We start from the raw sequence: 12,008 nt of genomic DNA, 5'->3' as shown, positions 1-12,008 counted from the left end.
TGATGAGAAGACAAAAGAATCCGTACCTTAATTTAGCAATCAAAAGAGTTATCCACAAATAAGATCCTCTTCAAAACTTATGCAAACCTATATCCCGTGTTTTCATGATTAGTTTTATTATAATCTATTTAAATTAACATATTCTTCATCAATTTTCCTAACAACGGCGAATATAACTTACCCGTAACAATTTATCAACGTATACTTTTCAGATTGACACCCACACTCAAAATTATTCACCTCATTTTTTTATGGAGAGAATTCTACCCTGTTCGTAGTGAAGAAATATATATATATATATATATATATATATATATATATATATATTTAATAACCTGAATCATAATCTAAATTAATTCATTAGAACTTAAATATTTATATATTTTAATAGAGTCCTTAAATATAGTTTGTAGAGTATGGATTTTGACCACTTAAATACAATTTAGGTCTTCACTTTATAAATTCTAGAAATTTAATTAATTAAGTTAGAAAACACAAAGCTATGTTTAAAATCAAAATTATTGAAGTTCGTTCATGAAACTTGATTTGTTGATAAAATTTTATATGCCTAACTTAATGGATTAACTTATTTTTAATAGGCATTTAATCTGTAAAACTTGGAAAAATTATAAAAAAAACAACTTGTGAAAGTTAAGGTTTAATTTAATTAAATGGCATGAGAACCATAAACCCATGGAAACTAATCGATCAATTTGGATGCTGATACAATAAGTAAAACTCATTCCTATTAACTTCAAAATTTTGTATTATCATCGGATGAAAGCAAATTAAGTGTCATAATAAATCCATTTGATTGATCACAAAACTAGACGGATAATAATAAATAAATAGATCTCAAAACTTCTATAAATCAAGCACCAGGTTGTCTTCATCCCCATAACAACCAAACATAATAACATCCCGTCCTAACATATTAACAAGTCACCACTATTTTCCCATAATGATAATATTCAGTGTGTTGATGAAAAAAATATAGTTCGTCGTGACATCCGCATATAATTTAGTTACCTGGAGTGGAACTCGTACGTAGCCGGTCAAGACTGATGAAAAGAAAGAACCGAACACCTTCAATGGCGGTGGGGACAACGAACTGGTCCACGGCGGGAGACGCAGGGGTGTACGGTGGTAGCGGCCTAAACGATGGTGGCTAGTGGTTGCGGTGGCGGACGTTCAGAATTGTTTGCGAGAGAGAATGTGAAGGTGGGATGAATTTATAAGATTTATATTGTTTATGAATGTCTTGTCTTACATTATCAGTTACCAAATTAAATGCATTTGATTGAATCCATCCATTCGAACACACGGTCGCGGTTTAGGAAATGGATTCGTAAAACTTAAATCTCGCCCGATTAATCGGAAACAGTTGTAATGTAAATTTGAAAGATATGTTATGCAATTAAGTCAATGATATTTCAATATCCACTCCTATATTATTAGGTCAATTACAAAATAGACCTTCTAGTTTAGTTTAAAGCTTATATCACCCAAACTATTATAACTATAGTTAAATAAAATGAATATTATTATAATTTACTAGTACTTACTCATTTTTTTATATAAAGATATACAATATTGTTTAAATAATCTCTACTAAATAAGATTTTACCATTAAAAGCTTTAACGATAATCGTTTAGTCGAATGTAGAATGTATTAAAATATTTAGATCCGACATAATTATTCGATATTAATTACATTAGGGTTTCAATTTTTTTGAATATTACAATTTTACCAACCTAAAAAAAATTGCGTCCCCGAAATTGCTAAGTACGGATAAAAAACAAAATTCAAACATATGCATATGCTACGAAATTCAGGTATCATAGTTATATAGCGAAACACCACGCACAAGAGAAAATTCCGAGTGACAAAATGACAGGTAGACATGGACTTAAACGAGTGAGAACTTTTACGAGATCAGACAAAATCAACATATCAAACACCAGAGCAAGCAAACTGTTCAGATAGTGAGAACAGATAAAAAGTCCAATTGGATGTTATGGAACGGATAATGGACTATGTTCAAACTGGATAATCTTTATAAACATCAGAGATAACGTCGCCTCTCAAGGAGGTAGATGTAATTAATGGGTACCCTAAAGTAGTGGGCCTAGTCATCAAGTACTTAGCAAGTAGAGGTAATATCAGATATTTATGCAAGAGTGTCAATTAGAGCATGCATATCACGTTAACTAGTATGCAATTAACCGAAAATCATACATGGGGTATTAGCTGCATTATTAGCAGCAAGTCTGGCATTTCCCCTAGTATTAGCTCTAGGGTTAAACTTAGGGCACTCTTTAACCAAGTGACCTGCATCTCCACAATTGAAACAGAGACGTTCAGCTCGCCGACAAACCCGGCTATGAGGTTTTCCACAAGTGGCACAAGGAGGGTCATGATATTGTGGCAGGTTTTGTTGGTCTTGTTGTATCTGATTGTCGTAATTCCTGTCAGAACGGTGCTTACGGTCTCGAGATTGATCATTGCCACCTTGAAAAGAAGAATTACTCTGGTTATCTTCCCTTGGTCGCTTACGATTATCATCCAACGTCCTCTGGCGATGCTTCTTATCATTATCCAAATTTTTGACCGCATCAACAATCTCATTAATATCAGCGAAACGAAGATTCAGAATAAACTTTCTATCACGGTCACATATAGCCCACTTGAAAGTGTTGGTTTGCTACTCTAACGTACCTGCAGCTGGACCCAGAAAATTGACCAAACGACAGAAACGAGTTTTAAACTCCATAATAGGCTCATCGTCCCCCTGCATGATAGAGGAATACTCTCTTAGATATTCACTACGGTCAGCATCAGTGAAATACTGCTGATAGAACAATGTGCGAAACTCATTCCAAGGAAGTGTGGCTGCATAATTATCTCCTCCACGAGCATTCTTCAAAGTCTTCCACCACCTATGAGCATCGTCCTCCAACTTGTAACTAGCAAGCCTGACTTTGAATTCGTCATTCACACCCAACACTTCAAATTTTTCTCGATATGAGCAATCCAGTTTTCCGCCTCAACCGGGGTGGCAGCAGTACTAAACGATTTTGGCTTTAGCCTTTGGAAGCGATCAAGCCAATCATGAATGGCAACAGGAGGGTTAACATTACCGCCATGAGGGCCATTATTGTTATTACCCCCTGGAGGTCCGTTGTTGTTATTTGGCTGAAGCTGTTGCAATAAGTAAGGGATTAAACCCGCGATAGCTGTATTAACAGCATTAGCAATGAGGGTCTCAATGGGAATGTCTTCATCCTCATTACGGTGAGTGTTCACAATTCTTCTAGGAGGCATCTGAAAAGGAGATATGTGTGTGAGGCAAAAAAAAAATCCAAATTACGTGAAGACGAAAGAGAGATATCCTATTCCGACGTCTACCCATTAACTCACATGTTTAATTATCAATGTTGAAGTTTTCTACAGGAAAGAGCCTGGGCTCTGATACCATAACTGTAACACCCCAACCCGGATAGGGCAGACGTGTCACTATTACAGATATCATAAACCAAACACAATCCATTTAACGAAGAAAAGTCGAGTCCGAAAGATAAACAAAAGCTTTAAAAAAAAGACCAAGAAATCCTAAGTGTTAATTAATTTGAATACTGAAATAAACAAAAGTCTTTATTCTTGAACTGCATTTTACTCTCATCATCACTGGTTCCCCAAGTTCCCCCGATTACCTGACAACAAAAAAAAAACAACACAACAAGGAAAACTACGGTTGAGCCAAAGGTTGCTCAGTAACGGAAAAAAAATCAACAGTGCAAGTAAAGGACAGACATAAAAAAAGTATGAAATCCAAACAGACTTTATTTCAAACTAGAAACCCTACTTCTACGGGAACAAAAACTGAACAGAGTCCGAGGTATAACCTAATACTTGACCGAAACATAAACGAACACATATCGAAACATATCATGGCAAAATCAGAAACATATCAAACATATACAGATGTCAAACTACGTGACTACACTTAACAATAAATTAAGTCACGTCAAACGGAAGCACCCACGAGCCTAAACAACCAAACAGGTACACAGCTAGCTAGTCCATGCACCTATGAGACGGTGAGTGTGGTGTGCACCCATTGTTCCATCTCCACAAACCAAACCAAACCAAACCAAACCAAACCAAACCAAACCAAACCAAACCGAACCGAACCAAACCAAACATGCTCGGGTTACAGAGTACAAAAACTAAAGCCATTTACACGCAACTGAACATAATGCTAACGAGAACATGCAACAATGATTACAATTAGTACGGTGTATTGCATGCTACTACGAACTTATCAAATAATAAATGTGAACTGAAACGGAAACAGACAAAAATCTGTACTGCAAAGTAACAGATATGATAAAAAAAATAATAAATAAATACTCTGATGAGAAGAGAAAAGAATCCGTACCTTAATTTAGCAATCAAAAGAGTTATCCACAAATAAGATCCTCTTCAAAACTTATGCAAACCTATATCCCGTGTTTTCATGATTAGTTTTATTATAATCTATTTAAATTAACATATTCTTCATCAATTTTCCTAACACCGGCGAATATAACTTACCCGTAACAATTTATCAACGTATACTTTTCAGATTGACACCCACACTCAAAATTATTCACCTCATTTTTTTATGGAGAGAATTCTATCATGTTCGTAGTGAAGAAATATATATATATATATTTAATAACCTGAATCATAATCTAAATTAATTCATTAGAACTTAAATATTTATATATTTTAATAGAGTCCTTAAATATAGTTTGTAGAGTATGGATTTTGACCACTTAAATACAATTTAGGTCTTCACTTTATAAATTCTAGAAATTTAATTAATTAAGTTAGAAAACACAAAGCTATGTTTAAAATCAAAATTAGTGAAGTTCGTTCATGAAACTTGATTTGTTGATAAAATTTTATATGCCTAATTTAATGGATTAACTTATTTTTAATAGGCATTTAATCTGTAAAACTTGGAAAAATTATAAAAAAAAACAACTTGTGAAAGTTAAGGTTTAATTTAATTAAATGGCATGAGAACCATAAACCCATGGAAACTAATCGATCAATTTGGATGCTGATACAATAAGTAAAACTCATTCCTATTAACTTCAAAATTTTGTATTATCATCGGATGAAAGCAAATTAAGTGTCATAATAAATCCATTTGATTGATCACAAAACTAGACGGATAATAATAAATAAATAGATTTCAAAACTTCTATAAATCAAGCACCAGGTTGTCTTCATCCCCATAACAACCAAACATAATAACATCCCGTCCTAACATATTAACAAGTCACCACTATTTTCCCATAATGATAATATTCAGTGTGCTGATGAAAAAAATATAGTTCGTCGTGACATCCGCATATAATTTAGTTACCTGGAGTGGAACTCGTACGTAGCCGGTCAAGACTGATGAAAAGAAAGAACCGAACACCTTCAATGGCGGTGGGGACAACGAACTGGTCCACGGCGGCAGACGCAGGGGTGTACGGTGGTAGCGGCCTAAACGATGGTGGCTAGTGGTTGCGGTGGCGGACGTTCAGAATTGTTTGCGAGAGAGAATGTGAAGGTGGGATGAATTTATAAGATTTATATTGTTTATGAATGTCTTGTCTTACATTATCAGTTACCAAATTAAATGCATTTGATTGAATCCATCCATTCGAACGCACGGTCGCGGTTTAGGAAATGGATTCGTAAAACTTAAATCTCGCCCGATTAATCGGAAACAGTTGTAATGTAAATTTGAAAGATATGTTATGCAATTAAGTCAATGATATTTCAATATCCACTCCTATATTATTAGGTCAATTACAAAATAGACCTTCTAGTTTAGTTTAAAGCTTATATCACCCAAACTATTATAACTATAGTTAAATAAAATGAATATTATTATAATTTACTAGTACTTACTCATTTTTTTTATATAAAGATATACAATATTGTTTAAATAATCTCTACTAAATAAGATTTTACCATTAAAAGCTTTAACGATAATCGTTTAGTCGAATGTAGAATGTATTAAAATATTTAGATCCGACATAATTATTCGATATTAATTACATTAGGGTTTCAATTTTTTTGAATATTACATAATCAGTAGGTATAGTCACTAGGGACTATAACCATCATGATTACGCTCACGTTATGAAGTTTAAACGAAGTTCGCATTGACCATAAACTGGTCAATGCAGAAAGTCAAACGCAGTTTGACTTTTAAGCTAAAAACGCATAAAAAACGAAAGAGGACTTACAAAGGGTCCAAAGAGATTTGATTCCAAGTATTCTCAGGTATGTAGTGAATAATCACAACAACTTAGAGAAATCTCAGATCAAATGTGGGTTTTGAAGCAAGGGGGTGGGCTTTATATAGGATTTCTAGGACCGTTAGGATCATTTCTCGATTCCCGAGCTTTAATCTCAACTCTGCACTTGCACCCACTGATTTACAATACAATGGGCACCTTAGAATGGCCCCTAGGATGTTAAAATACCATGTGTAATGTCACACCCCCAAAATCCACCATGCGGAGTGCCACCGCTTGGAGGCGTGACGTGACCAGGATCGAGCCACCAATCATACTGAACAACGTATTTAAGTAAATAAAGCCAACCACAATACGATTGGTGACGAAAAGCTAGTTAACCATGTTTTTAATTTAAACAGCGGAAGCATAAATGTAAAGTCCAAAACATAAGTCCATAGTTTATAAGTTAAAGTTCAAAATGTAAGTTTAATAAGTTCATAAGGATTTAAATATTAAGCACGGAACATAACAGTCCGTACACCACAACAACTCCTTCCTCGTGCAAGCTCCGAGCATTTAACGACCTGTAAGGCATGTAACAACGAGTCAACAACAAAGTTGAGTGAATTCACAGCTGGTTGTTTAGTTATAGCATTCGTTTCGTAAATCATTTGTTCGTTTTGAAAATCATGTATCGTATAAATTCGTATCGCGGTCTTCCTGACATGTTTGCGAAGATTGGTGGGGGCTTCCCATGTGTTACTAGACCACGCGTATCGACTGCTACGAAAAAGTAAGAGGTACCCTAAGTCAATGTCTATCAGCATTGACCCTTTGCCCATAGTCCATTAGTACACGCCCGTCCGACTGGCACGGTGTGAGGTTTGTTAAACCTAATAGCGCTATTAACTAATGACCCGCTCGCCATAGGCCTCGGCGATTAAGTCGATAAATGAGGGACTTTAATTGATAGAGTTGATGGTCTTATGGTCGTGTACGTAGGCTTTACGTACGTGCCCTTCAATCCGAGGACAGTAGTAAGTAGTTTAATAGTAATGATAGTTTGAGTAGCCATTCAATCCCATTCCCAACCCACCGGGAACCCCATGCCTTGGAAAGAGTGTGAACTCACCTTGGTTGCTCGGTTTGATTCTCAAATATAGCTAATAGTCAAGGTTGGTCAATCACGCCCTAGTATAATTATCACTTAGTTTATTAGTGATTTCAAATAGAACACAAAGTCCCTACACGTATCTATCACATAACATGCATCACTTTAACGGTTCATGCCCATATAAGTTTCCCATCTATTCCCCACTCATAGACAAACATACAACATTGCACATAACGCTTTTATTGACATATAACATGTTATATCATTCTCGGATAACCTACTCGACATTTAGACACGCAAATCACTACTTATGTCGTTTCAGCTTTATTAATCAAAACTGGACTGTTTTTGCGCATTTTAATAAAATAGTTAACCTTTTCCAAAAATTCTCATATTTTTACAGTAGGTTCTATATGTTCAAAAATTTGTTATGTAAAAATTTCAGAGTCCAATTCGTTACCTATATTTTATAGAAAATCATTTTCCCGACTGCAATCAGATTTGTTACTTTTTGATTGCAGTTTACGGAATAATTCACTAAAAATTAACCGTAAGTCCGATTGACGAAATTCTAGTTGGAGAGTCATCCTGACAACGGTAACTAACTACTGTAAAAGTTCCATGAGTCGATTTTACTCAGGTTTCAAGTTATGACTCCGAATATGACACACTTTTTCTGCAGTAAAAATGCAGCTTGAGCTGCTGTCCAAAAACAGTCTTTTAAAAATAGTAAAGGTTTCGAAAAATTACGATTCCAGTGCCATTTGTTTAGTTATTCCAAAATACACATTTTAGGCTTCAGAAAACCAGTTTTTCGATTTAGAATGGTCCCGTTACAGCCTGTTGAAGTTGGCTGGAAATTCAACTCAGCTTGCTGTTTGCAAAGTAAAAGTTACTAAAAACGCATCAACAAAGACCCTAACCATGCTTTATCGATGAAAAAATGTTAAAACTTCAATCATGCTTTAACCAACCCTAAACCATCCAGATTTCAACTTCATACAACCTTTTTATATATGGTTTTTATGCAGAATTTTAAATTCAACATTTTAGTGTTTTAGCTTTTGTGTGTCATGAACATTCAAACAAAACATGACAAGAACAAGATGGAACAAGGGTGTTAAGGGACTTACTACTAGCACAAGGCTAGGGTAGTAATCTTAGGGCAAAGATGATGAAGATGGTTGTGACACCTGTGTCACTTCAACCATCAAACAAATGCCAAACCAATGAAATATTGTATTTCATACTTGGGATTTGTATAAATATGTGTATCATTTGCACACATCAACTCTTGTTCGATTTTAAGCTTTAAATCGCTTTCTGGAGGGTTATACGCCCTCTGATGCGTAAAAATAACCAGTTTAATCCAACGAACACTCCGGAATAGTGACATAGGCTTAACATACCTTAAATAACCTATACCTAACTTAGAGATAAGTTTTGAAGGCTTTGGTATGACAAAAACAAGTTTATTCGCTTACAGGGACTAAACTTGACAAACTGCGAAAGTATGACAATTCGTACTAAAACAGACATTCCGGAACATGACCATAAGTTAAACACACCTTAAATATCCTTTACAAAGCTTAGAAATAGGCTTTGAGGTGTTCGGTGTGCTAAAATAAACTTTTGGGTCATTCAGGGACTAAAAACGTCAAAAAGTGCACAAGTTTGCACTTTCACGCATAACTTACGTTCTGAATACATCCGGACATCCAAAAATTTATGTAAGCACTAAAATAATTTATTTTAGTGTTTGGCATAAGAAAAATCCATTCGTCGCGTCATTTGGATCGTTTTTCGCACTTATGCGCATTCCATCGTAATTAACCGAACATCGCGATCGTACGGCCAAACGAACCAACATCCGACATATTTTTGAGCATGTTTCATGTCCACAATGTTTAGGCATCATTTTAGGGCCTTAAAGTTGGCTTTATGGGCCTTAGAAGTGTCGGAAATGGCTTAAACATGCAACAGGGTCCAAAACTGCCATTTCTGAAAGTATGTGCAGATCAGACATGCCCAGGCGGCCCGCCTGAGTTTTGTCTGATCCTGACGCGGGCCGTATGGCCCCTACAGTTGCAGAAACTTTGTTTTCTTGCAAAACTTGGCCTTTCAAACACTCCAAAGGGCAATGCCCTTTCACAATCAGTAGAGTTAAGGTCATTTTAAGCCACCACAACATCTTGACAAGTGTACGCATAAGATCGTGGCATGATATTCAAGAAACGATCCTAACGGCTTTACTTTTCCTATAAATACCCCCCATTTGTGTTAAAACCCACAAAACTTATCAAAGAGCTCTAAGTTGATGCTATTGCTTCATACCTGAGCTCCTGGATCAAGTTTAGCTTTCGGGGACCTTTCGTAAGTGTTCTTTCGTTCTTTTAATCGCTTTCTAGTCCGAAAGTTAAAGTTTTCTTTGACTTTCTGCGTTGACCAGCCTATGGTCAACACGAAGTTCGTTGAAACTTCATAACGTGAGCGTGATCACGATGGTTATAGTCCCTAGTGACTACACGTACTGATCACCACGTTATCTTGGCTCAGTGACGAGTCGTAGTTTCGGCCAAAATGCGCCTTTCTTGTGTATTTTGTAACCAAACTACTCGTGAGTATCAAAACCATTTGTTTTGATACCAAACCTGTTTTCTAAACTTAGTTAAGAATGTTCTAACCTGCTTAGCTCGTCACTCTTAGTTTAGTGTTTATTTAGGGTCGTAAGGTAAGCGATCTAAACAATCGCTTATGCTTTCGAACCCGACCCATTTGGTCGATCATTAAGATCCGACCAAACACTTTAGGTGACCATAGTTGTATAGGGAATAACCTTCCGAGGTTATACCCTATGGTCACAATGTTAGGCGTTCCAAACGCGTTCTACGCGAACGACGCGTTAAGGTAGCATAAGCTACCTAAACGGGTCGTAATGGGTCATAAGCACTTAGGTTAGGTTTCATTTTAGTATGTAGGCTTTGTTAAACCATATTACACGAGTCTCCATACTCGTTTGGTTTACAAACCCGCATACTATCCGATCCTCCGATTTAGGTCTGGTATATTAACATAGTTACCTATATTAGGTGCCGTTGATATCCGTGATCTCTAGCGTTATTTGGTTGTTGTACAAGAACTTCAAAGCAATCTCAGGTGAGTACATAGTCCCCTCTTTTACTGTTTTCAACTGTTTTGGGGTGAAGCATGTGTACCTATCTGTTATTTTCATGATTTCAAAGTATAATTGATTATACATGTTAGTACTTATCTTTTGACAAACTAAATGACTATCTATGGTTTAAACACTGATTATTCAAAGATTATGAAATTAATTGTTGGAATAGTACTTATTTTTGTTCACCAGACCGGTTGGTAGTATGATATAGCGCTATAGGACTAGACACCCCATTCCTGTTGTCATGGAATGTCTGAAACCAATTTGTTTCTCCATCCAAATAGGGATTTCCTTTGTGGTATCCTTATAGTCTCAAAGGTGTAGTTTGATGCACTAGGTCTGAATGAACTCTTAAATCGCACCTTTAAAGTATATTTTGATATACTTCCAAAAGTACAGTTTGATATACTCTCATGTGTGATAATTGTACAGAACCAACATATATATTTTATCAACAAACCAAAACATATTTTTAATATGTTATTTACAAATCCAAAGTATACTGTTAATGTGCTACTATAAGGTTATTCGTTTAACCTTACATTATTTTACAAAGCATAACTTTTGATTTATTCAAACACTTTGTTTTGTACATTTTTACTTGTGGTTTAAGAAATCTCATTTTACTTACCATACATAACTTTTGTTTATACATTACATGGTTTACATTTAACTTGAGTTATACAATAACATTGGACTATTGGTTTAAACAAGAACATTCTATATTGGTGGTTTGGTTTGCGTAAGTGACTTAAGTAACGAGGCGTGTGTAATATGATACAAGCATGGTGGATACGCCGCTGGTACTTCCTATATATAAGTGTTTGTATGGTATTACATATCGTAGCGTTATTTGAATCATTTCAATTTAAGTCATATAACATCTTATACAAATAACATACTTTTCATAAGACATTGTTTTACAACAACTTATCTTATACAAACTCATTTTTCATGGTTATTCATTTAACCATACATTATTCCCTTATTTATACATATCATCTGATCTTATCGTTTTCCAAATGATTTACAAGACAAAGCAAATTACAAGGTTCATGACTAAACATTTTCTTAAACATAAGTCATGAATTCTATTTTCACAAAACCTATGTATCTCACAGGCATTTTTATGCTGACGTACCTATTTTCACATGTGTTTCAGGATATGATGCATAGGACTTATCAAGACACACTTAGGCGGACCTGTGCTTTAGTGACTTAAAAACGAGACAAGAACTAGTCAATTTATGTTATGTACTCTTTGGTTCTTGATTAAAACAATGTAAACTTTCATGTTTGATTAATAAAACAAAACTTCAATTGCCATGGATTTGAAACAATTAATTCTGTTACAACACTCCCCGACATTTCCGCCACGTTTTGTATGTTCTACGTGGTCGGGGTGTGACAGAAAAGTTGGTATCA

This window comes from Helianthus annuus, chromosome 14 (genome assembly GCF_002127325.2).
Source record: "Helianthus annuus cultivar XRQ/B chromosome 14, HanXRQr2.0-SUNRISE, whole genome shotgun sequence".
NCBI classification, from domain to species: Eukaryota; Viridiplantae; Streptophyta; class Magnoliopsida; order Asterales; family Asteraceae; genus Helianthus; species Helianthus annuus.
The sequence above is the reverse complement of the archived record's forward strand: the minus strand, read 5'-3'. Positions refer to the sequence as shown.